The sequence below is a fragment of the Ambystoma mexicanum genome, chromosome 11 (assembly GCF_040938575.1).
Source record: "Ambystoma mexicanum isolate Mex_15411 chromosome 11, UKY_AmexF1_1, whole genome shotgun sequence".
In the NCBI taxonomy this organism is placed as follows: domain Eukaryota; kingdom Metazoa; phylum Chordata; class Amphibia; order Caudata; family Ambystomatidae; genus Ambystoma; species Ambystoma mexicanum.
Window position 1 is genome coordinate 168,662,637 of NC_090934.1, and position 25,939 is coordinate 168,688,575.

Sequence of the window (25,939 nt, forward strand, 5' to 3'; positions counted from 1 at the left end):
TTGATTATACTGATTGGTCCGGCTTGCAAAAAACAGATATTGTACCTCACATAAGACATAACATTTTTAGTCAAGATTAGATTAATGCTAAATGTATAATTTCATCCCAAATGTTGTTTCTTGTTGTTTTCCGATTGGGAATGTATGCCTTTCTTGCTTTTTATAAATGTGTTTAATTTGTTGTTGACTATAATAACAATCACAATAAAATTAGTGGTTTACCACATATCCGGACTCATCTTGATGTATCTTTTTTTCATTTAAATATAGGCACTAGATAACAAGACAAAGAGATTCCTTGTTGAACTGGTAACCGATGGAGATTCCTCCAAAATGGAGAAATAGATGAGAATTTAGGGACCCGAAAAAAGGAGCCTCATTGCAGCATTTTGTGTTTTTTGTAGCCATGCAAGTTGATTTGTTGAGTTCCCAGCTGGGATGGAGTTGCAGTAATCCAATTTGGAGTTAATCAGAGAACCCAGCACTATGGGTATGTCTGTCTCTGGAAGGAAAAACAGAATGGGTCATAGGAGACAGAGACGAACGTAGATGGTCTTGATAGTTTCAACTACATTCTGGTCGAAGTCCAGGTTTGCTTGCCAAATGCACCCCAAGTTCCTCACCTGACTGTCAAAAGACGATGGGATATACAGCATAGCACAGAGGGTCACCTTGGATTGGGTGTTCAAGTTGTTTTTAGGACCTAAAAGGATAACTCATTTTGGAGGGATTTAGTGGTAATTTCTGGGTCTGCATACAGTTTCTGTCTCCTAATGCGCTACTCACAATGGGCTGAAGTGAGTTGAGAGAATTAGTTACACGCATGGAAAACTGCATATCATCTGCATTTGAAAGGTAGCTTACATTTTGAAAAATCCCAATGAGTGATTGAATGTATATGTAAAACAGAGTTGTGGACAAAGCTGAGCCCTGCGGAACTCCGCAGGTGACAGGCATGGAGCTAGGGTAACATTGTCCAAATTCAATCCATTGCCTCCTGTTGGTTAGGAATTATACAAACCATTTTAAGGAGTTCGGAGAGATGTGGACGATACTGGAGAGTCTGGACAACAGTATTCTAAAGTAGACTGTGTCGATTGCTGCTGGTAGGTTATTCAGCACCAACATGGTAAGGGCGCCCTCGTCGTCAGAATTCAAGATGTCATCCCAGACTGTTAACAAAGCTGTTTCAGGTCTATTCAAGGGCCTAAATCCAGACTGGAAAGGATCTATGAGTTGGTTAGTTTCCATGAAGTTTTGTAGCTGGAGGGTAACTACCTTTTCAAGTATCTTTGCCGGATAAGGGAGGCCAGCTATGGGATGGCAGTTCTGTAATACGTAGTGCTAAAAGAGTTTTTGTTTAGCACAGGTGTTAGCATAGAGGCTCTCAGCTCCTGGATAACAATCCCTTGAGTAAGGGACAGATTAACAAACCAAGACATTAATGAATTAAGAGTACTGGCGTTACGAGAAGCAAGGCAGGCTTGGAGAGGATCATAATTAAAGTTGCTACTTTTCAGTGTAGTCAGTAGTGAGAGGGTAAACTCACCAGAAACTGGCGCAAAGACAAAGCTCTCTTTGGGCAGGGTACCCGCGAATGATCCAATTAATATTGGTTCTTCATGCGGTCTGAGTGCCCAGTAGTCCTTGTCCAAGAAGCCATTGTTATCCTAGCACTGATGTCTGCTGGGATATTGTGATATTTTACAGAACTTAAGCTGTTTCACATAAGCAATATGGAGATTTCTCCTATGCCCAAAACATTCCCCCAAAGTTTCCCCAATCCAGAGTTCATGAAATGGCCTAAAAGTTGGCAATTGGCATCTCGGTGTGAACAATGCCAAACCCAACTCTAATCCATCCTTCAGAAATTGCCAAAGACCTGCCTCTCACAGGAAACAGGTGAAACATCACTCCTCCTACAACAACCGTGGCAATTACCCCCAATGCCTAGCATAAGATGACATGGTGTCTAGTCTCATTGACCAGCCAATTCTCTATGAGCTATCAGGCTCAATTTACAAACTGACCAATGAATCAGAGGATGGCAGAGAGACATGCTTGATGGAGCCAGGAATAGTGACACAAGTTATTTCCGATCGTATTAAACAAGGAAACCACATCCTCCTGGGTCAGGTCTCGCCATTAACTGATGGTATCAGGGTAAGAGAAGTGAATGCGTAGAGTAGCCGCTAAGGCCAGGACAACGCCATTGTAACTGTGGTACATGCCTGACATTTCTACATTCTTGCAGTGCACCCCAGCAAACAGGCATTTTCCAGGGTTGCAAAAAATTGTTCAAGGAGTCCTGAAGTGCCGGCACATTTGTGTGGAAACTCTGTGGACTAAAAAAGTTCTTGGGAGGATACTCTGCAAGGTATGTCCACCTAGAAATTCTCTGAACCCTTGAGGTGAGTGGCTTTCAATGATTGCAGATGAATTTCCAACCATGGCATATGGACTCTTTGCCAAAGACCTAGACTGAACCTCCCCTTGTATGTTGGTATAATGTAATCTAACAGTACCTATAAAGCACAAACTATTGCCAATGGTGCCTAGGCACTCAGGGCAGCAATGGAGAGCATCGCGCCTATGAAACAAGATACTAAAAGAGGTAGGTCTTCACACCTTTCCTAGTGGTCTGTAATCTCCCGAAGATTAACAGGGAGAGAGTTCCATAGTGCTGGGGCCAGGACCGAAAAGGAATGACCACCACCCCAGGATTTACAGAACCTTGGAATATTTAGCAGAAAGTGTGAAAAAGATCACAATGATCTTGAAGGAATTTAGATTGGAGGTAGTGTGCACTACGTTGGTAAAACGTGCGGTGGACCATACACAGCACTTTAAAGTCAATACGACTTTTCATGGCAAGGAAAAGAAGTTGTTGCAAAAGCAAATTAGAATGGGCTAACCTTGGTGTGCCTGAAGCAAAACAAACTGCCAAATTGTGCAGAATTTGGAGATGTTGTAACAAAGAATGAGGTTGACTTAAATGAATGCTGTTGCAATAATCTAAGGAGCCCATAATGGAAGATGATTTAATGACTGCAGAGCAAAGCTCCCTAGGCAGAAAAGGAAGAATCCTTTTAAGAAGTCTCAATTTAAGAGACCCAGCCCGAATAAACGTATGCGATCTGGGCTTCCTTAGATCTGAAGCAAGTAACTTGATTCTAAGGCTTTTAATGGCATTGCTCTGGGAAGGACATGGGCCCCACGAATCAGGCCAGTATTCAGCATCCCAAGCTTTGTTAACATTAGATGAACCAACCATCATAATCCCAGTCTTTTCCTCGTTTAATTTCAAGAAATTACTTGACATCCAGTCTCTGATGCTCATCAAACAAGATCTCAGCTTAGAAGATTGATCCGACTTGGGGGCACCAAGATTAAATAAAAGCTGCAAATCATCCGAACAGGTGTAAAATCGCACACCCTGATTCTCAATAAGATCCGCGAGAAGACGGAGAAATACATTAACAAGAAGAGGGTGAAGAGAAGACCCCTGGGGAACACCACATACCAAAGATGAACGAAAAGGAAGGAAGCAAACCAAGAAAGAGCAGAGCTGCATATACAAGACATTTTCAGGCGATGAAGTAAGATGTCATGGTCAATGGTATCAAGGCAGCAGAGAGGTCTAGGAGAATCAATACTCCCACCGCACTGCGGCTCTGAACCAAAGCCATGTCATCTAAGATGGAAATCATGACTGACTCTGTACCATCAATGGTTTAGATCCAGATTGTAAGGAATTAAGTTACTGGTTCTTTTCCAAAAAACGTGAGAGTTGGGGAGTAACAATTGCTGCCATAAGTTTCATCAAAGTAGGAAGCAAATAAATAGGCTGGTAGTTATCGGGAAGAGCAGGGTCAAGATGTGATTTCTTCAGGAGTGACCAGGGGATGTTTTAAAGAGATGGGAATAAATTCATAAGAAACGGAATAGTGCAAAGCTGCTGTGAAAAGTGAAACCTTTTCAGAGGGAAGGGCCAGAGAAATATAGAGGGGAATTGGGTCAGTGGGAGATGCAGACTTCAGATTATCGAGAGAAGCCTGAACTATCCTATTATTGACTGGTCCAAAAGTAAAACGCTCTTGACCTTAAATGTATTGATTGTAATTCGATGTATTTATAATAAATGCATAAGGTTTGCTTACTATATGTTGCTTGAACGCAGATCGGTCTCACTCAGTACACTCATTAATCATTTAGGAAAAAGAAGATGATTAAATGATCCTGCATTAATTCACTGGTCCCAGAGCATAGCTGTTGTTTTTTAGTTTGACTTTGTTTTTGGCCAGCGATTGGGACACCAGTGTGTTTAGATCACTGGCTTGACGCCAATGGCCTGAAGTGCAGCCTAGCACAAGGAACCAGGAAGACACAGGATTACATATGGTCCTGAACCCCCAAGCATTCTTTTGGTGGAGTCTCCAGGCTGTGCACAAGCGATTACAAGATCCTCTTGAGCTTATGTGCCATGATTTCCTTCAAACCTTCTACTCCCAGTTGAGTGATAAACCTCAGTCAGTCAGTGGCGACTGGGGCTGGGTGAAACTTTGCCCAGCTTTTCAAGAATCAATATTGTGACAGAACCTGGAACACCTGTATGTAGTCTGTGGCCCAAATTGGACCCAGCTAGGCCAGGCTGCATACTTGTCCCGTAAGGGAAATACCGAAATAAAGACACAGAGACCAGGGTGTAGGAAATAAACTACTGTATTTAGTCTAGCTCTTTATTGTTTGTGTTTAATGTATTCATTTACCTGGACTGAACCATTCAGCAGACCATGAGGCTACACGGAAACTTGTAAAGAATGGAGAAGAGGGGAGAGTGAACATTCCAGAAAACTACAATTAAATAAAAAATAAAGTGAAACGTTGAGCTGCGGCAAGAGACAGGAAAGCAGAAATTGGTGGCTTTCTGAAGGGCCGTGTGGAAAGGGCAGCCTACCATCATTACTGTGGGGCCGGATTGTGTGCCTGGAGGATCCCGAACTGGACGGGCCTATTGCTAAAGGCCTGGACCACATGTACAGGGCAGTCCCGGTGAAGAATGAAGAGCTGCCAAGTTGCGGCAACATGCTTGGAGCAGCAGCCGGTAGTGCCCCCTTACGACTGCCTGAGGACAGGTGTGGCAGGCCCCAAAGATAAGTAATTCCAGACTGCGTCTCCCAGGGTGGCCCAAGAGGTGAAGAGGGAGCAGGCAGAAGTCCATCCTACTCTCAGCAGGTGGAGGGGGGTGAAGACAAGCCCTGGGCTGTCACGTCAGATGGCCCGGTCGAAGAGAGGGGCCACCAGTAAAGTCTGCCATGCCCCATTGGGTGGGCCGGTGAGGCCAAGACTCTTGCAAACACATCCAGGTGGCTTGAGTGATGCGTAAATGTAGTTGTGTCTATAGAAATAGGGATAAGAATACAAAGTAATAGTTAGATATAGAGTATTTTAATTGTTAAGTAGGGGAATGTATATTGTTTTCAGTATAGTGCCATGCATGCAAGGTGGGAAGAAGGGGTTTATGGGTAGGAACAATAGGGTATTGTTGATACCCTGGCATGAGGTGGGTAAGGGCAGTGGTGATTGACAGTGGCTCCCTAGACCCTATGGGAGGACCACCTATTGGGGTCAACGACTGAACCCCTCCCTGCACAGCGGGATATGTCAGATATAGGTTAGGGGTCTCTTCTGTCTCGTCCACATTATGGGTCACCCTCTGATCCTGCTAAGGAAGGGTGGGCTGATGGGAAAGATCCCTTTAGGAAGAACACACATCAGGAAAACATAGAAGTGATGTGGATTAGTGTTAGGAGGGAAGGGTTGGGAATGTTTAATAAGAAGTGTGTTTATGTTTTTATAAATACAAAGGGATCCCGGTGGTATCCCTAAAAAATCCACCTTGGTGTCTGTGCCCCATTGCAGTGGAGGGAGTAATGACTCAGGGCGTTGCCCATCTTGTATTCAACAAGAACTTTATCTGCAGGTTGCAGTGCACCCCTTTCTTTGCAGCTGGTCTGGTGGGTGGAGGTGGTTTGTTCCCCTGGGGAGTGCCCCTGGCCTGGGGTGAGGGCGATGCTACATGCACTATCAATGTTTCCACTTGGTCAGAGCATGAAGGATCCAATTGCCCACCTATATGGATAGACATTTGCCCATCTAACAGAGTAGTGGGCCCCCGGTAGCAAATATCTTTGCAAATACATGTGGGGGGGGCAACTTCCTGCCTGAAAGGAAGCTGATGAATTCAAAGGGGATCATTACGGGTTTGCCGGTAACCCGCTGGTAATTCTGGTGGGTTACCGGCAAACCCGCCTTCCTGTTACTGGTGCCCGATATCCCAGTATTACCGGGATATTACAGGTAACGGTAATGGCAGTACTCCATGGGATGGGTTTGCCGCAATCACCGGCAACGGTGCTGCCTGTGCCAGTGATTGTGACAATTAGTTGCTGATAGGGGCCTACTAGCAACCTCGGTGTATGCAGATCTGGTTAAAATGCTGGGGCTGGCATTAGCAGCATTTTTACCAGAACAGCACATTCGTAATGAGCCGAAAGTATTGATTCTCTAACTCAAAGTCAAGATTTTGATGCTGTGAAGTGTATATTCTGCTAAGGATGGAGGTGTCCATTAAGTCCAGTGATGTAGATAATCCCGACTGCCATGTTGGAATTTATTTTGTGCAGCGTTTCCATCTCAAAATGGATGCTGCTGGCACACTGGTTTGCCTGTTTTAGTTCTAATACCAATTGAAATTCTCCTGATGACTTTGCAATGAGGAAAATGATTGAATATACACACTTTCCGTGCTGCACACTTGGTGTTGGGGCCACAACTCTTTGATTGCAATAGTTCCTGGATCCCTTGCATCAGTGCCACCCTTTTGCTTGGGTGGCATGGACATAGAGTACCGAGTGTCACAGATTTAAAGACATGGCACACTCCAGACCAGGACTCTTTACACTGGCCAGGGACGTAGCGCACAATAAAACGCTTTCAAGTTTATTCATTCAGCTTTGAGAAGGCAGCCAACCCGTCTCCCTCCACCCCCCTTGACGTACACCCTGTGTCGCAATGGACCATGAGCCAGCCGGGTGTGTAATAATACACTATTTATTTATTTAAAATTCAAATAAAATCAAACAAGTTCAATATAGGGCAGCAATCACCAATGTGGTGATAATTACTCAGCAAAATGATAGGATATGCTTAATTTAACTTTCCAACACCAGACACATCAATGCAAAAATGAATGACAGTAAGATTACTTTCGGGTAATACTTTTAAATCGAAAGACTGGAATGCATTCCCCCTTGCAATACTCCTCCAGCCCCTGTTAACCAAGCTTTGTGTGGTTGGAGAGGAGTGGCAAGGAGTCAGGTACAATAGGCAAAACTCAGATTGGAAATCCGACCTACCATCTCTGAATGGGAGGTCAAAATTGGATTGAAAACCCTTGAAAATTAGCAAAATGGCACTCGGAATTCACTGAACAGTTACTTTACATGTGCGGTTGAATGGATAAGACAGGAATTTGTGTGGCTGGACTAAAGAAGCAAGAAAGCTTACAAACTACAAGGCAAGGTACTAAATAACATGCATTCAAGTGGGAAATTCGACTTTTGGAAGGAAACAGTGCAGCAAAAATCACACGTGGCAGAGTTGCAATTTCTTAGATTTCACGGGTTTAAAACAAGCAACCAGCTAAAGAAATGAGCTAAACAGTCAGAATCGGAAATCAGTTTTGTTGATGAGGTACAAAGGTACATGACAGGTATGATCAGAAGTGAAAGGGTGACTCTTGATGGGTGACAGTATGGGATTCTTTGTAGGAAAGGAAAATTGGGTTTTAAAAAGGAAACAATTTCACGGGCACACTTGGTTTTGTGAGAAAATGATTTGTTTTACTGTAACTATATTTTAGTGGCTAGATTATTAAAGAAAGACACGGTACGCAAGGAGGTTAATTTGCAAGGTTAAGCTATTCACACCACGTTCATCTCTATGGGAAATTAATTAATTATTTCAAATAGTACTGAGGACTTACACAAAGGACTGAAATGAATTGGAAAGAATTACGCTAACACATGGAGATAAACACGGATTCTTTGGATTCTGACAATTTAAGAAGTTACTAGGGTACTTAGAGGATTTCTCATGGGATTGGACAGAATGCAAGGTAAAGGTCAGGCTATGCAGCTTTTTGGTTACTGGGGAGGAGTGATACATACAAAATGCACTTGAAGTGGGTAGTTTGGACAGCTAACCTGGTCTCTGGACAGCGGGACAAGGATCTGGTCACTGCACAGTGGCTGGGCTCTCCTTTAAGGGAACAGCGGGGCAACCGGGGTCTGGTCAGAGTGGACAGTGGGGTGCATCATCTGGGCAAGGACAGGTCTGGTCCCTGGATTCTCCCAAAGGGGTCAGCCACCTTTCCTCCTTCCTCCCTGAATTATTGGGATATTTGTAGGGTTTAGTTCCGGATAGTGGTTCTGCCTGGATAGGAGATTCATCCTGGATCCGGATCAGCTACCTCTGGATTGGTTATGGAGTCTGGAGTCTTGCAGGGTGAATGATGAATGTCTGGAGATCTGGATTTTGAATGTTGGATTTTAAATGAATGTCCGGATTTTGAATGTCCTGCCTCTCTCTATGCTTACTCCTTTTATAAGCAGGATGACATCAAAGGATTGTTTACTATGTAGGCAGAAGTCACCTGGACATACCTCTAAGACAGGATAGGTAAGGCTGTGGATATCGCCACCCCCCTGTAAGTGGATTGGATCCAGGGAAGTGATATCAGTTTTAGTGTGGGTGTTTTATGATGTGCTTTGTTTCACCACAGTTACTTTGACCAATATCAGTAATGAAACAAAACGCTTATATTTACAATTGTTAACCCCCTGAAATTCAGGCAAAATCCATATTTTACAAGGAATATGCGATTTCAAACCTCGAGTCTGTGGGATGCTGCTTTACCCTTCTGGCACTCTTTCACAATTTCTATGGAAAATATTTCACCTACAATTCTATGAATGGCTACACATAAGCCTAACAGTGTCGGGCATGTTTCCATCAAATTTTACATCTATGTCATTTACACTTTCCTCAGAAATGCCTCTTTAATACTGTTCATGTCCCCCACATGCTAGGAAGTCCCACATCGTCTCATCTTGCTGATAAAAAGTTTACATTAAAAACCATCATAATTTCACATTACTGCTTATTCAGATTACTGAAATAAATGTCTTAATGTAAAATGTATTTTAATTCAAATGTGCTGGCTTTGTTCCCAAAAGTGGGCAGTCTTTCCAACCCCCCAGCCAAATGTCTTTCCCTGGCCAGCTTGCTCCTGGTTATCATGACACCTCCTTTGAAGTCCTTTGTTCTTGGGAGCATCTCTGCCATGCAGTCTAAGACACCCTGTAATTATCATACTGGTCAGTCCATGGAACAGGGTCCCTGCCCTGGCAGTTTCAAATCACTGGGAGTTGCGACATTTGGCCTTTAAGCCACCTGGTTTAACAGGAATGCATGCCTCAGCCAGGCTGCTGAAGTTCTTTTTGTGAGGAAAATACAATACACAGAGTTAAATGTACCTATAGTTTTGCAGATTTTCTTCCCAAAAGGTACAGTTGTGTCTCTGGGCACTTTTACAATATTATTTCTCAGTGAGCTTTCATAATGTTATTTCACTTCCTTTCAAAGCAGTGTAACACGGGTTCATTTGTTTTCTTCATGTTTATTTAACAAATGTGGTTTCCCTCACATTTTCATTCTGAAGGCTTTCAGAGTTTTGGTCAATTTCTATACACTGGATATGTTCAAGGAATGGGTTCTTTGAAACTGACACCGGCCAAAGGAGAGAGAGAGCTTCTTCAGAAGTGTTTTGCGTGTATTACTTGCCCCTTCTGCTGCGGTAGACCCATCCCCTATCACATGCGTAGTGCCACAAGGCTTGTGCGTCTCTCCAACAATATACAATGTATTTACAAAGCCACTCTTTAATAAATTGGATCATCTGGGTGTCATCTGCACGAACTATCCAGTTCCCCCCCCCCCAAACGCTCCTCCCACACTTATTTCTGGCTATTGCCTACCCCCCAAACCATTATCTGTCCATTCCCATCCCCCCCCCTAAAAAATTTGATGAGCATATTCATTGTAATATGCACGTTAATGTGCCTGGGGGTTAAAATGCAGGCGATGAAAGGACGTTGTACCGGCCTCATCTGTTCCTGTCTCCTGATAATGTACTTGCTTCATACAGTAGCATAGTTCTCCCTACATGCCCACTGTTGTAAACGATCTGAAAATGTTGTGCTCCTACGCTGTTGTCCTTTCAATGATTATTGCTTTTATTTGCCTTGATATGACTATTTTGTATTTACACAATTTGTACCTAAACTGTCTTGTAATGCGCCCAGATGGCCTGAAATGAAGTTTCTGCTTTTCACAGACTTTATTTGACACAATAATGCCGTTCAGGGTGGGAAGGCCCTCATTTGATGGTAGTCAACCTGAATATAGATGGACATGGCTGTGTTATATCTAAAAAACCAAACTGTGTGATGATTAAGGATGAAAATAGCACCATTGCAAGGTCGTTTTAAACACAGAACATTTTCTTGAGCAGTTTTACATTTTGGAAATTTGGAGATCACAGCACAGCAGCACTGAGCCATCCTGCCCAAGAATTCTTCTCTTTGGTTCACAGGAAGAAAAGAAATGTAGCCATTCTCGGGGGGTCTATGTTCTATCTCGCCCCATATGTGCTCAGCAGACACAGTGCAGACCTCTTTCTGTAACTGCTAAAATGCAGTTTGGTGATGCAGGGATTTCTGTTGGGCTGGTAAATGTACCCCACACGAGTCACCCATTGGGTGGTGGAGGAGATCACACATCAATCATGTACTTGCTGTAAAATCTCATTCATTATGGAGAGTCATATGACTGTCCTTTTATTTCTGCTACAATAATGCCTGGGTCAAAAAGAATCTATTACCCAACTAGGCCCAACTATTGCTGGGCCTAAAGGTGGTCTCCCTCACCCCCCACTAACCTCTTCTGCACTGACTTCCTATTGTCACACGGGTTCACTGTAATGCTCGCTGTTTCCATGTCTCTATGGTTGGTGTTTCTGAGTTCGAGCACATGCTGTTACCAACTTACGTGCCCACGGGAGACTCCAGCTGCAAACCTACGTTTTGTAACTTATTTGGCGGAACGCATTTTCTGTTTGAGAACAAGGCTCTTCTACACCCAGTTTTGGCCATTTCTCTCCTTCTAGTAAAGCCGTGTACACATGGCTTTTCTCTATGAACTGACCCCTAAAGCTCCTGCCCACTTTCAACATACCAACCTTTGCCAGCATTTTTCTCTCTAGTGTCATTATGACAGTAATGGCGGTTGTTGCTTTTCAGAAATGGAATTAAACTAAAGCAGAAAAACAGGTGCAGATGAGATTGTGTAGGTGCGATTCGTTGGGTGATGTGCGGTTGTGGGTCCAAGAGTGGGCCTGAGGTTCGGTGGGTGAGTGAAGTAGTGAGTTGAGATGCTGGGCTGCGAACTAGAGCAGTGGGGTCAGTTGCTGTGTCAGGTGACCTGGGTGAGTGGCGTCTTGGGGTGAGCTGAAGTGCTGGGGTGACTCACACCCTGGGTGGGGTTCAGGTGGGGTGTTGGACTGAGGGGTTGGAGTTGTGAAACGCTGGGCTGAGGTGAGGTGCTAGGGCGATGTGAGGTGCTGGGGTTACACCAGATGATTGAGACGCTGGGCTGAGAACTGGAGCAGTGGGGTCAGTTGCTGCGTGAGGTGACCTGGGTGGGTGGCGTCTTGGGGTGAGCTGAAGTGCTGGGGTGACTCACACCCTGGGTGGGGTTCAGGCGGGGTGTTGGATTGAGGGATTGGAGTTGTGACACACTGGGCTGAGGTGAGGTGCTAGGGCGAGGTGAGGTGCTGGGGATACACCAGATGATTGAGATGCTGGGCTGAGAACTGGAGCAGTGGGGTCAGTTGCTGTGTCAGGTGACCTGGGTGAGTGGCGTCTTGGGGTGAGATGAAGTGCTGGGGTGACTCACACCCTGGGTGGGGTTCAGGTGGGGTATGGGACTGAGGGGTTGGAGTTGTGACACACTGGGCTGAGGTGAGGTGCTAGGGCGAAGATGAGGTGCTGGGGATACACCAGATGATTGAGACACTGGCCTGAGAACTGGAGCAGTGGGGTCAGTTGCTGCGTGAGGAGACCTGGGTGGGTGGCGTCTTGGGGTGAGCTGAAGTGCTGGGGTGACTCAAACCCTGGGTGGGGTTCAGGTGGGGTGTTGGACTGAGGAGTTGGAGTTGTGACACGCTGGGCTGAGGTGTGGTGCTAGGGCGAGGTGAGGTGCTGCGGATACACCAGATGATTGAGATGCTGGGCTGAGAACTGGAGCAGTGGGGTCAGTTGCTGCGTGAGGTGACCTGGGTGGGTGGCGTCTTGGGCTGAGATCAAGTGCTGGGGTGACTCACACCCTGGGTGGGGTTCAGGTGGGGTATGGGACTGAGGGGTTGGAGTTGTGACATGCTGGGCTGAGGTGAGGTGCTAGGGCGAAGATGAGGTGCTGGGGATACTCCAGATGATTGAGATGCTGGCCTGAGAACTGGAGCAGTGGGGTCAGTTGCTGCGTGAGGAGACCTGGGTGGGTGGTGTCTTGGGGTGAGCTGAAGTGCTGGGGTGACTCACACCCTGGGTGGGGTTCAGGTGGGGCGTTGGACTGAGGGGTTGGAGTTGTGACACACTGGGCTGAGGTGTGGTGCTAGGGCGAGATGAGGTGCTGGGGATACACCAGATGATTGAGATGCTGGGCTGAGAACTGGAGCAGTGGGGTCAGTTGCTGCGTGAGGTGACCTGGGTGGGTGTCGTCTTGGGGTGAGATGAAGTGCTGGGGTGACTCACACCCTGGGTGGGGTTCAGGTGGGGTATGGGACTGAGGGGTTGGAGTTGTGACATGCTGGGCTGAGGTAAGGTGGTAGGGCGAGGTAAGGTGCTGGGGTTACGCCAGATGATTGAGACGCTGGGATGAGGTGCTGGTATGAGTTTGGGTTGGTGAGGTGAAATGCTAATGCGAGGTGCTGGGATAGGTTTGGGGGAGTCACTTGAGGTTTTGGGTTGGGCTCAGATAATGGTGTTGTGTTGGTGAGGGGCTTGAATGAGATGAGAAGCTAGTGAGGGGGCATGCATTGATGGGGGCGAGGCGTTCAAGTAAACTTAGGTGGGAGAGGTGGAGTGTTGGGATAAGAGGAGTTGTTCAGGCGGGTGGGCTGAAGAAAGATGTTGGGATGAGTTAGGCTGGGTTATTTGAGATGTGTTTTTTCTACTTGCATGGTGATGGAAGGAATATGAGCTAGGCTGGGGAGAGGGGAGTCACTCTAGGTCGTTCTTTCTGGGCTCCCCTCCTCGTGCTCTGTTGCCTGCTCATGTGTGATCAGACCCCAGGCCAGGCCAATACCAATGATAAGGATATGGCCGACACTACAAGGGGTGTTCGGGGAGACACGCACCCAGAGGATCTACACTGACCTCTGACATCAACATCCTCCTTATGCTTGTGTCTCCCATGAGCCAAAATCCAAAACTACCACCGCCCCCTCCAAAAACATCCTTGAAATTTGTCTTTTGCTATTTTCCTGCATGGCATCTGTGGCGAATCTGCACATAATCTGGAAATGACAGAAGCAAGGGAAATGGAAAATGTATGGATGTAAGCAACAGCACATGTGGTGGGCAGCCTAAGATTCGGATTGAGTAGGCGGCCACACACATTGAGCTGATTATTCTCTTCGCTGAGGCGGAATAGATGCGAGAGAAAGAATCAGATCAGATGCATTTCATGAGAGCCGGGTTTCACTTCCTGGTGGTCCCATTTCCACTTCTTATGGAGGTCCCTCAGCCTGACACACTGTAACTCGTGAATGTTGTAATGAAATGCACACACACTACACAACTCGTGTGGGCTACATCAACCCAGTATAATGACTCTGTTTCTTACTCAATTTATAGAGAGAAAAAGTAAATGAAAATGGAGGGGCGTGGTATGGCCAACAGAATCCCAGCAGCCCTTGCTGTCTACGTTTAACTTTCACTGAATTCGACCAACAAGGGGTGCCTCATCGGGAGAAGACCAAGCTCTGCACTGATTGACCAATCACAATGCTTTAACTGGAGCTAAAGTCCTGCCGTCCACAACCGTGGGTCAGATGCAACAGCCAATCAGAGCATGACTCTGACATCTTCTGCGACTACTGGTTAACTCACTGCGATTGAGGGGGGGGGGGGGAGCATAGATTTCACCAATAGGACCAATCCTGACCCGAGCCATAGGTTGGGGCTTGGTTATGAGAGTCGAACTGAGCTGGCACAAGACTGGTCCTTGTCCTTAACGCCTCAACGCCCACAACAGCAAAAACATACATACCTCACTTCCCGGTTTTGGCAGTTACGGCACAATGAAATTAAATAGGTTGCCCAAGATCACACTTTCTATAAGAGATGAAGTTATTTGTCCCCAGTTTGCGCTAAAACGTTTGACTGCATATTTTCTCAGCTCTGGGTCGTACACATTTGTATATTGCTGTTTGGCTTTAAAATGGTTAAACTAATCTTCTGTTTCATAGATATAACTTGACAAATTCAAATATTAGAAATTAAAATACCGTTACAAATATATAAATCCTTATAGAATTTTTTTTTAGAAAAAGGATTATAATGATTTCTTTGTTTCCCCATCCTTTAGCGAAGACTACAAGTACCAACATGAGAGATGATGTTCTGAGCTTAAGAAAAGCTCTTGTGGACTGTGCGATTATCCGGTCCAGACTTAAAGTAACAGAATAAACAGGAAATGTGTGTGACAAGCTTAACTGCTTGCTGTGATTGTCGACACAGGCATGGGACTTTTAGCTGTTGGGGTGGGGGGCTTACAGGTGCAGTTGTGCTCATTTGTTTCTTCTCATCCAATGTTTGCATTTATTGAGAGGGTTCACAGAGATGATCCATGCCCCATTCACGGCTGTGTCTTCTGTTCTGCCGCCTACCTAAATAACCTGCTTCCCATTGCAATGTCCTGCTGATCACAAAAGACAGTATCCGCAGAAATGATCGAATCCAAAAATACCCAACAAGAAATGACCGAATTTATTTGGTCGAATTTGTTGAGCATTTTTTATAATATATACATGTGGGGTGGGTAAGGGTAAAGGTGAAGGTAGATGGAGCTGGGGGGGGGGGGGGGGTCAAAATTAAGCAAAACAATTCGGTCATTTCTCATTAGGTATTTATCTTTTGGTCAATCCATGGTAAACCAACAAAGGCACTTCTCTTAAAGGAATTGGTGGGCTTCACGGCCAGCCCTTACATAGAGAGCTGGGTGACAACAACATCCTTCATAAGAGGTCCCTGACAGCTGTGCAGGGTAGTGTTAATGAGGTATGCCCCCCTCTCCCCCAAGAGCAAGTCTCTGTGCCAATGCCTGTGCCTTAGGCAGGCCCGATTTGCACAGGAGGTGGGGCTCAGCAGATTGTGGCTTTAAACTAGAGTCGAGTTCGAGCCAGTCACTCGCCCAAAGCCTTCTCCACCCCATTTATTTCTACATCTCACACAGCACTACTGGGAACTGACATTGCCCTGCAAGTTCATAAGGAACAAAGAAATCATTGGTTTTATATTATTTTAAAGACCAAAGCAGCCACGAGTTTTTGCTCTTTCGGCGCTAAGCATGGTTTTGTAGTATTGATGAACATTTAACAGGGCACTATCTTGAGATAAGTGACTTTCCCCGTGGCCTTATGTTCAAGACTTCTAACTTGGAAAGTGTTCAATTATTCACAATACGGCCCTGGAGAATGCAATCAATATTGCCAATTAAAAACTCTTTTTATGATGGTGCGCAAAATATATGCCAGCCCTGCCAATGAATATTTCATATTCATGATGCCTCTGTACCTAATATAATTAATTGCCCTGCCCAGCATTGCCCTGTAAAACACTTGCTTATGCCGGTTGTGCCCACATATATGCCCGTCATGCTAGTGTAAAACACTTTCATAATAGGGTCCATGGTATGGACTGCAAAATACTTGTTCTTCATGTATGTTCATAAAATATGCCAAATTAGTCCTAGAGTCCTAGAAAACAATTGATCACACTGGATGTGTACACATATATGCATGTATTGGCAATGTAAACCACTTTCATGATAGCACCTATGATATACGTTAGCTTTCTACTGTTAAACACATATTCATGAGGCCTTAATCCATACTCCATGCCTGTTCAGGCTTTGTAAAAATATATGCCATTATTGCCAGTATAAAACACTTTAATTATGGTGCCACCAATATATTCCTGAATGCCACAGAAAACTGATTAGCTCCTCTATTTCCAATGTGCCCCCTCCTCCCACTAAGGTCACACACACACGCACACACACAAATAAACACACCAACATGTAGACACATGCATGCCCTCTCTCATTCACACACACCCATATGCATACTGTAGAGAGACGTGACCCAAAGCCTGTACAATAAAAATAATCCAATAAGGTCAAATTACCACTGCAGAGGAAAACAAGGTTTATTATATTCAAAAGTCTCAGATGGTCCTGTACAGCCGAACTGACACAGAGCTCACCACGCCCCAAGAAGTTACAGGTTATATAGTGGAAAACCAAACATTATGGAAGGTGCCGAGGCATGTTCAAATCCTGTTGAGATAGATGGGGCAAATCAGGATTTGAATGGCACTCCTCTATTGCAATCTGTTTTAGAGGAATTCATAAGACTGGCTCAGATCTCGGATGACCTGGGTGTGAATGACGATACTTGCAAGGAGACAAGTCAACAGTCCCAAGCAGTTGGCACACTAACTTTGAGCCCAATATCCACTTTAGCTCGGCGTAAAAACAAAGGAAGAAAATGAAAAGAAAAGTTCAAACTAATGAGGAAGCAACAGCATTTGAGCCTCAAACTAAAAATCAAAAAGCATGAACGTAAGAAAAAAAGTGGGTCAATTGAAATTCTTTCATGCCTAAAGTCAGATTGATGAAGTGGCCCCTATAAATACAAAACATTCTAATGCTAAATCAATACAAGACCTGACTGCACAAATACAGAGACAACTTTGCAAGAGTCATCTGACTCGGGCCGAAATCTGGTTGTGAGCGCACAAACTAAGAAAGTATTGGCACAGATAGATGGGAACAGATTTTTTCCCAAGACTGTAGTATCTGCTGATATAGGAACAGAGCTATCATCAAAGGATTCTACGGACTTGGAGCGGAAGTGATGGAGGGCGATGTCTCTCCTACTCTACAGGGCCCGGATTCGTCTGCTGAAAGGTTAAAAGTTCAGAGCAAAACATCTAAAATAAGTACTGAAGATGAGTCCATCCATTTGCCTTTCCGAGAGTTTGGGTCCGACAGCTCAAAACAGACATAGGTTTTAAAATCCTGAACCGAAGTGCTATATTAAAAATTGTGAAGAACTGTTTCTCTTTTCCACTCATGATATTGACCAGATGCACTTTCCATTTGATTATTGCACAAATGTAGTGGAAATAACCTTAAAGACTTGTATGGGTGTGAATGCTTTGTTAGCTGTAGAAATAGAACTGAGATAAATGGGATTTGTGGTATCAGCGGTCATTTCTGGGAAAAAAAGCCTCCATGGTCCCCAAATAAGCATAAAGATAACAATGAATTTAGCAACCTTAATAATGCTAAAGATAGTAAAATAAGGCAATCTAGCCTCACTGAGGGTTAGACTCAGTATGTGACCAGCTCACCTCGCCACTTTAGCTCCAAGGCGTAGCTAAGTGGTGCCCCTAACATCCAGTGCCCCCCATTTTCCTTGGTTGTACCTGGTTTGTAATCACCTGCAGGCCGCTTGCTCCCTGTACCTCCTGGCTCCCTCCTGACTAGTTTCCGTGGTTGCCTAGGTGTAATCCCACCCCCGGCCCTGATTGGCTGTGGGCCCTAATAACAGTCATCATGCTAGGGTAGCCCCCTTCCCATTGCAGCCTCTGTGACGAAAAGACCCCGAGGCAAAGGACAGCTCCTGCAGAAGCTGCTCTCGATGGTGTCTGCAGGTGTCAGCAGGGGAAGCAGGAAACAGGCAGCCGCCAATCAGCGTCAACTAACAGGGCAGGCACGGTTTAAACAGTGATGACGTCTGTCTCAGTTCATCTCTAAACCACCCCACCACTCACACTCGCCAATAACACGATTTACTTCTCACTGCGAGCAATTCTAGATCTAAATTAATTTCACTGAAGGCTTTTTTCCCACTATCCAGGAAACTCAAATCTAGGTGTGTTTCATTGAATGCTACATTTTGAAATTCAGGTCTTTTTCCAACTATCCAGGAAACTGAAATTTAGGTTGATTTCATTGACTGCGGTACTGTGAGACTGAGGTATTTTTCCCAATGTCTAGGAAACTCAAATCTAGGTATGTTTCATTCACTGCCCCATTTTGAAACTTAGGCCTTTTCCCCACCGTCTAGGAAACTCAAATCTAGGTGTGTTTCATTGACTGCTGTACTGTGAGACAGAGGCCTTTTTTTCACACTGTCTAGGAAACTCAAATCTACGTTTGTTTCATTGACTGCTGCACTGTGAGACCAAGTCCTTTTTCCCACTGTCTAGGAAACTCCAATCAAGGTGTGTTTGATTGACTGCTGTACTGTGAGACCTAGGCCCTTTCCAACCATCAAAGAAGCTCAAATCTGGATGTATTTGCACTGACTGTTACATCTTCATACATAGGCCACCTTCCATTATCCATTATATTATGTGGTTAGCTCCTAGACACCACCTAGCAAAATATTCACAACCCTAGAACCGTATTAAGCCTGGGACCCCACAACTACCTCCCCAAGTCAATCCTACTGCTGGACAAGGACACCCCAGTCAATCCCCCATCAGCAGCGTTCCACCACCAGCATCATCACTGATTTAACACCCACGTATCAAGTCACAAGACCTCAGAGATTACACCATTATACCTATAATCACAATGCAAGGAAGATAAGAACTGCCACAATCCAAACCCTGCAAGGTCCTACAGGCGGGCTATTGCCCCTGCGACATACATTCAAACCTCCAAAGCAACTTACCACTAACAACTACAACATGCCATGACACAGATCAGGAATACGCCCAAGAATATTGGAACAAGGAACAAACCAAATAGAACCACACCCTCTTCCAGTAGACACTGCCACCAACGCAGAACACACACCCACAAACACTGGGGGCAATAGAACAGACATCATGATAAGAGAAAAGTCCCTATATCTAACACCGTACCTCACAAACTGACTATGTACAAGAACATCTCAACACCACTAACCTTGCTAGGCGTGCCAAAAACATACTGGACCACTCAAAAAAAGAAGCGATATACTGAGAAGAGAAAAGAATGAATCCGACGCCCTCATCCCATATATCATAAAAACACAAGGACACCTTCGCCAACTATAACAAAATATAGAAGAGGAAGTGGAAGAAATCAGCAACCCAATAATAATCTAATAGACCAATTCAACGAAGAAACAGATCGCACTGAGCACCCATCACATCTTGATAGCAACATGGAAGCAGACCAACATAACACCTACGAGACAAAACTAATATTAAAAAAGAAACTAAACCGCTTCGAAAGGATCCACTGCAACCTAATCAATGCAAGATCGATGTCCAAACATGCTACAGAGATCTACGACCTACTGTGCGACGGAGGAATCAACATTCTATTCATCACAGAAATATGGCTGGATGCCAACTACAAAATCACACTACACATCTGTCTCCCCGACAACGTCAAGTGCACACAGGCAAACAGGTAAGAAAAAAGAGGTGGAGGACTTGCAATAGCATACAAGGAGCTTCTGAAAATAAAAACAGACAAACTGCTAAACTTAAAAAACTGTGAATCCCTAATCCTTCACTTGACAATGAACCCCAAAACAAACCTCAAATTCATGCTTATTTACAGACCACCAACATACAACACAGCATCGTGGACACCTTCACAGATGCCATCACCAACCTAGTCGTTGAAAATGACCAACTGATAATCCTCTGGGACTTCAACATCTGGTTTGAAGAAGAAAATGGGAACTCGCATCGAAAGGATCCACTGCAACCTAATCAATGCAAGATCGATGTCCAAACATGCTACAGAGATCTATGACCTACTGTGCGATGGAGGCACCAACATTCTATTCATCACAGAAATATGGCTGGATGCCAACTACAAAATCACACTACACATCTGCCTCCACGACAACATCAAGTGCACACAGGCAAACTGGTAAGAAAAAAGAGGTGGAGGATACAAGGAGCATCTGAAAATGAAAACAGACGAAATGCTAAACTTAAAAAACTGTGAATCCCTAATCCTTCACTTGACAATGAACCCCTAAACAAACCTCAAATGAATGCTTATTTACAGACCACCAACATACGACACAGCATCATGGACACCTCACAGAAGCCATCACCAACCTAGTCATCGAAAATGACCACCTGATAATCCTCCGGGACTTTAACATCTGGTTTGAAGAAGAAAATGGGAACTCACAAAAATCGGTAGTCGAGCAATTGAAGATAATGAAATTACATCAGCTGGTTAAAGGAGCAGCACACACTGCGGGACACAGCCTCAACACAATCTTCGCCAACAGAAACCTCATCACCACGGCACCACCAACACAGATACTTTGGAGCATTCCATTTGTGATCACGCTACCTACAAAAGCAGCCAAACAACCCAATAAACCTCTGACTATCATGAAAAGAAAATGGAAGTCCATCAAAGGTAGCAACCTACTACAACAACTTGAACTCAAAACCCTCAACCACGAACCTAGGCGAAATCGACCTTGATCAAAAAACAGAAATACTTCATAAATTGTTCACCAAAACAGTCGACAATATCTCTAAGGAAAAATCTTGCACACCATTGCACAAGAGAGCAATGGCGAAAATGGTTCACTGCTCTTCAGCGCCATGAAAAGGAAAAACAAGAAGCAGGAACTAGAAGGGAGAAATAAATACGACCAGGTAAAAATATCATAATTTCAATGACAAATCCATTCATACAAAAAGGAAATTCAAAAGGCCAAAAAGAAATACTACGACAATCGAATCACCAAAGCCGCAAACACCCAAAATGATCTGTTCAACATCATAAACTAAATAAGGAACTCACTTGGATGCAACAACATTCCGGTACCCTCACTGAAACTATGCAACAACCTTGCAGCCCACTTCAAAAACAAAATCAGTGTCATCCACCAAATCATATGAAGTAGACAACTCAACCAAAATACACAACACACCCCCCCACCGTGGCTCTTCAGAACAAACTCCAAAGCTTCCTCAATAGAGACAGTCGTCAAGCTGGTAAGAAATAACAACAGAGCAGGCTCCCCCATGGACCCCTGCCCTCCAGACATATACAAATCAATCCTCACACAGGGCACACCATTGGAATGTTACAGAAACCTCTTCAAACTATCACTCACAACAGGAAAATTGCCACGATCATTCAAATTGGCGTACATGAAACCACTCCTTAAGGACACAGCAGACAATGTGGAACACCTCTACAACTACAGACCTATCTGAAAAATCCCCTATCCAGAAAAACTAATTGAGACCTACGTCTATGGACTGTCATAATAACACTTAGAAAAACACCAAATGCTGGACCAGGCACAAGTCGGCTTTAGGCCTAAGAGAGGAACTGAAACTGCACTCCTCTCCTTCTGGGATGATCTAAAGACAAATGTTCACCTCTGATACTTATGGACCTCTCTGCAGCGTTCGACACAGCCAGCCATAACATTCTCATCAAGAGACTAGAAGAAATAGGATTCACTGAACTAGCCCTACTCTGGATTAAATCATTCCTAACAGATAGAACGGAAACTGTCTGGATTAACCCTTTTAAATCCACTGAAAAAGACACCAACTGTAGAGTACAACAATGATTGTCCCTATCCCCAGTGCTCTTCAATACCTACCTGGCACACTAATCAAGCTCAATAAAAGAGACAGATTTACATGCTACAACTATGCAGACGACACCAACAAATCATCTACAAAATAGAAGACACACAAGAAGAAAACACAACACTGGAAGGCTGTCTACAAGAACTCTATGAATGGATGAACACAAACAGTCTCAAAACTCAACTCAGGCAAAACAGAAATAATGGTTATACCCAAAAACAGGGAAAACAACCACTACATCCCATGGTCAACTGAAATAGGAAAAGCACCGACGCCGTCAACAGCAGTCAAGAATGTTGGAGTCCTGATGGGCAACAAACTAACACTAGAACCACAAGTAAATGAAATAATCAAGAAATATTTCTTCCTCCGGCACACAGTAAAAGGATCCTACCTTTCCTCTCCTTCACTCATAAAAAACTTACCATCATCTCCCTCATCATGTCCAGAATAGAATACGCTGACAGCTTATACCTTGGAATGCCTAAAGAAACTGCAACGTATCAAAAATGCAGTGGCCAGACTCCTGCTCACACTACTACGAAGGGACCACATCACCCCAGCACTAGAAATGCTACATTGGCTTCCCATCAAACAATGAATAAGATTCAAAACAATGTGCATAACGCACAGAGCAATCCACTGCCAAGGAGCAGAATTCCTACAAAAATAAAATATCCATTTACCTACTGACAAGACCACTCAGATCAAGCAGCGACATCCGACTTGAACCAAAACCATACAAAAAAAGAACATTTGGGGGTTGTCTTTCTCTCACCTGGCAGCCAAAACTTGGAACTGCCTCCCAAAAGACATACGCAACACAAAGGATCACCTAAAATTCAGAAACCTAATTAAAACTTGGCTCTTCACCTCAGAATCAGAAGGGAATGACTAGGAAAAACAAAGACTCTCCTGGAAACAGAGCACACCTCAACAAGCTTACATGGAAAGAACACGCCAGGGAGAAATCCATAGAAAGATCCACTCCCTACAATACCCAAAGCTAGTCACTACCCCAGAGAAAAGAATCCCAGCTGCAGACGGGGGAGCATTAACCAATAACGCCAGGAGGTTTTAGTGCGACCGGTCCTCTGTGGGTTGGGACCCTGCACAAGAAACCTGGGGAGACAATCAAAATCACCAACCTTAGCCATCTTCAGCCTGTGGGCGGGGGAAGGCCCTCAAAACCTCATGGCCACAAACCACTAGACAATTACAGAGGAAAGCCACAACCAGGCACAAAACCCGGCGAACAAACCGCTACAAGACACCCAACACACATCACAGTGTGGAAAAACCAGACGTTCACAGCGGGTCCCGCGAAGGCACCTCGTAATAGTGCAGAGTGGGTTTAACGGCGCCTGCACCATTACCGGCGCCGTTTAACCCATTCCGCACTTCTCGTAATGAGACCCTTTGAGTTGAAGAGGTCCTGCGGAGGTCTGTAAAGAAAGCCACGCACACTTGAAAGTCTTCAACATCCGAAAACGGTGTGAGCCTGACTGGGGAGACCTGAAGTGTAATACGTTTGGGGAAAGGAACCCCCTGCAAGCATTGTTGAACTATTGTTGTGAAAGGTCTGAGCCTGATAGAGGGGGACCAACGTAAACCTTTGTTGGGAAAGGTATGAGCCCGACACAGGGGGACCAATGTGAACTTTTGCTTGGAAGAGGTCTGAGCCCGACAGAGGTGGATCGATGTGAGCTTTTTTTGAAACGTTATTTCGAAGTCTGGGAACTGAGACTTTAACGTGGAAGGCCAGGCGGGCCTCGATCCACATCTTGAACTGTTTTGTGTTGAAAACCCAAGCCAGAATGTGTCATCCTGCCAACAGGGACCGCCTTTTTTCTTTATATTTGAACACTGATTTTCCTTTACATACATACCTCCTTTCTACACTTCTTTTTTACAAGAGATAGGGCAGGCATTAGGTTTTGTTAGCATAGGCCATTTTGATTTGACGGACTTCACTAGGACTGTTTTATTTATTATTTGATGGTCGAGACTACTCCCATCCTAGTTATAGGGCAAAATTGGAGTTTTTCCAATTCCACACATCTAATAAAGGTATTACACATTGTACCTTTTGTGTGAGTGTCTTACTTGTGATACCATGCCTCCCCTACAACAGATTGTAGAAAAGTAAGTTCCTTGGACGCATCTGTCAGGTTCCACAAGTTAGCTTTATTCCAGTCAGGTTATGATCCATTAAGATGACAAGTATGAACCCCTGGCTCTCATTACCCAGGTAGAATCTCTCCAACTGACAACCAATGGAACCTTCACTACAAGCATTCCTGCACTCCCAGCTAAACATTCTCTCAGGCACACCAACATTCTCTCATGCATTCACAAGCACCTGCATTCACACCAGGCACGATACAACACATCTCCCTTCTTCACACATACAGTCCACAAGAGGGGAACATACAGGGAGCACTCAGTCAAGGCAACTTTTTGGTGAGAGGTGCCACTCAGAAGTAAGGTGGAGAGCGTCCCCCTAACACTCTGGCTGTGCCTCCAACAACAGCCACTCACTCTTGTGGAAGGCATCCCCCCTTTCTGTCCATACTCTACTCACCCACTCGCTTCACCTCTCTCAGCTGTGTTGGAGGGTGTCCCCTTCTTCTTCACCCAACAGCATGTCATCCATGCCTACATCTATGAACTGTCAATATAAAATACGTGTGACCACACCTCACACCGGAGGAGAGGTCCCACGCCTTTCTACTCGCTTGGCGCGGCGTCGCCATGAACCAATAACTACCCCTCATATGGGGAAAGTCCTACACTGTACCTTGCATACCTCACTCTAACTATACTCAGGGGTGCACACCACCCACTCACACAACGAGATATAAAAATGTTAATTTTTTAAAAATCCATCACTGAACATGTTCTCCAAGCCATACTGACCCATACTCTTAACACTGAAGCTTTTACAAAAATGTCCTTAACCTTTTAACTTGTTGGGTGTCCTGACCCACGTTTGAGCTATCATGCTACAACATTTGGTGCTGTGGGCTTAGGAAAGCCAAGATGGCCGAAAAAGCCCACATGTGCGCCAGAATCCACGAAAACCGCGCAGCTTGTGCGCACACCAAAATGGTCACCTGACTTGCCACCCCAGGTGTGGGTGTGCTGGGTCAGAAGAGCCATGAGTAAAATGGGGTGCCAAAGAGAAGAACAGCAGTGCCTGTTCGCTAGAAAGCACTTTAAAAATCACCTTTTGTTTCTCTGAATGCCAGCTCAAAATGCCTATTTTCAAACATTGCAACACATCCAAAAATCTCACTGAACACCAGCGGACATCTGGCAGAATGAAGTATGTGTGCATACTAAATCTGGGAAGATGAAGAGCCCAAAACAATGTTTATAACAAGACTGGCTGAGCTGTGGATTTCAGCAGTTTAAGTAAATGTGGACTGAAAGACACTAAAAATCTAAATGTTTAAAAGAAATGAGTGACCTATTTCTGAGTGTCACATAGGTTTCAATTGTTTAAATGTCATAGTTTAAACTTAGAATCAGCATTCTAGCTGCATATGTAAAAATGTTTAGTTTTATTTGAATGCAGAAAACTGGGGAACAAAAAGTGACATTTTATCTGAAACCTGGCTTGAGAAACTGAATCCTGCCTGACAACTACCCCCCATCAGGAGTGAAACTTGAGTCACAGCTGTGTTCCCAGGCCTATCTGCCTTTTGCTGGCCACACTAAGGATATGCCATCTCTCTGATAATTGAATTAAGGGGAGCCCCCACAGAATACAGGAGCTCTGAACAATGCAACCCCCTTCACCCAGGCAGATGGTTTATTGCAGATGTCGTAAAACAGCTTCCTCTTGGCAGAAGCTGGGAGGGGCAGGGTCTCTGAGCTTG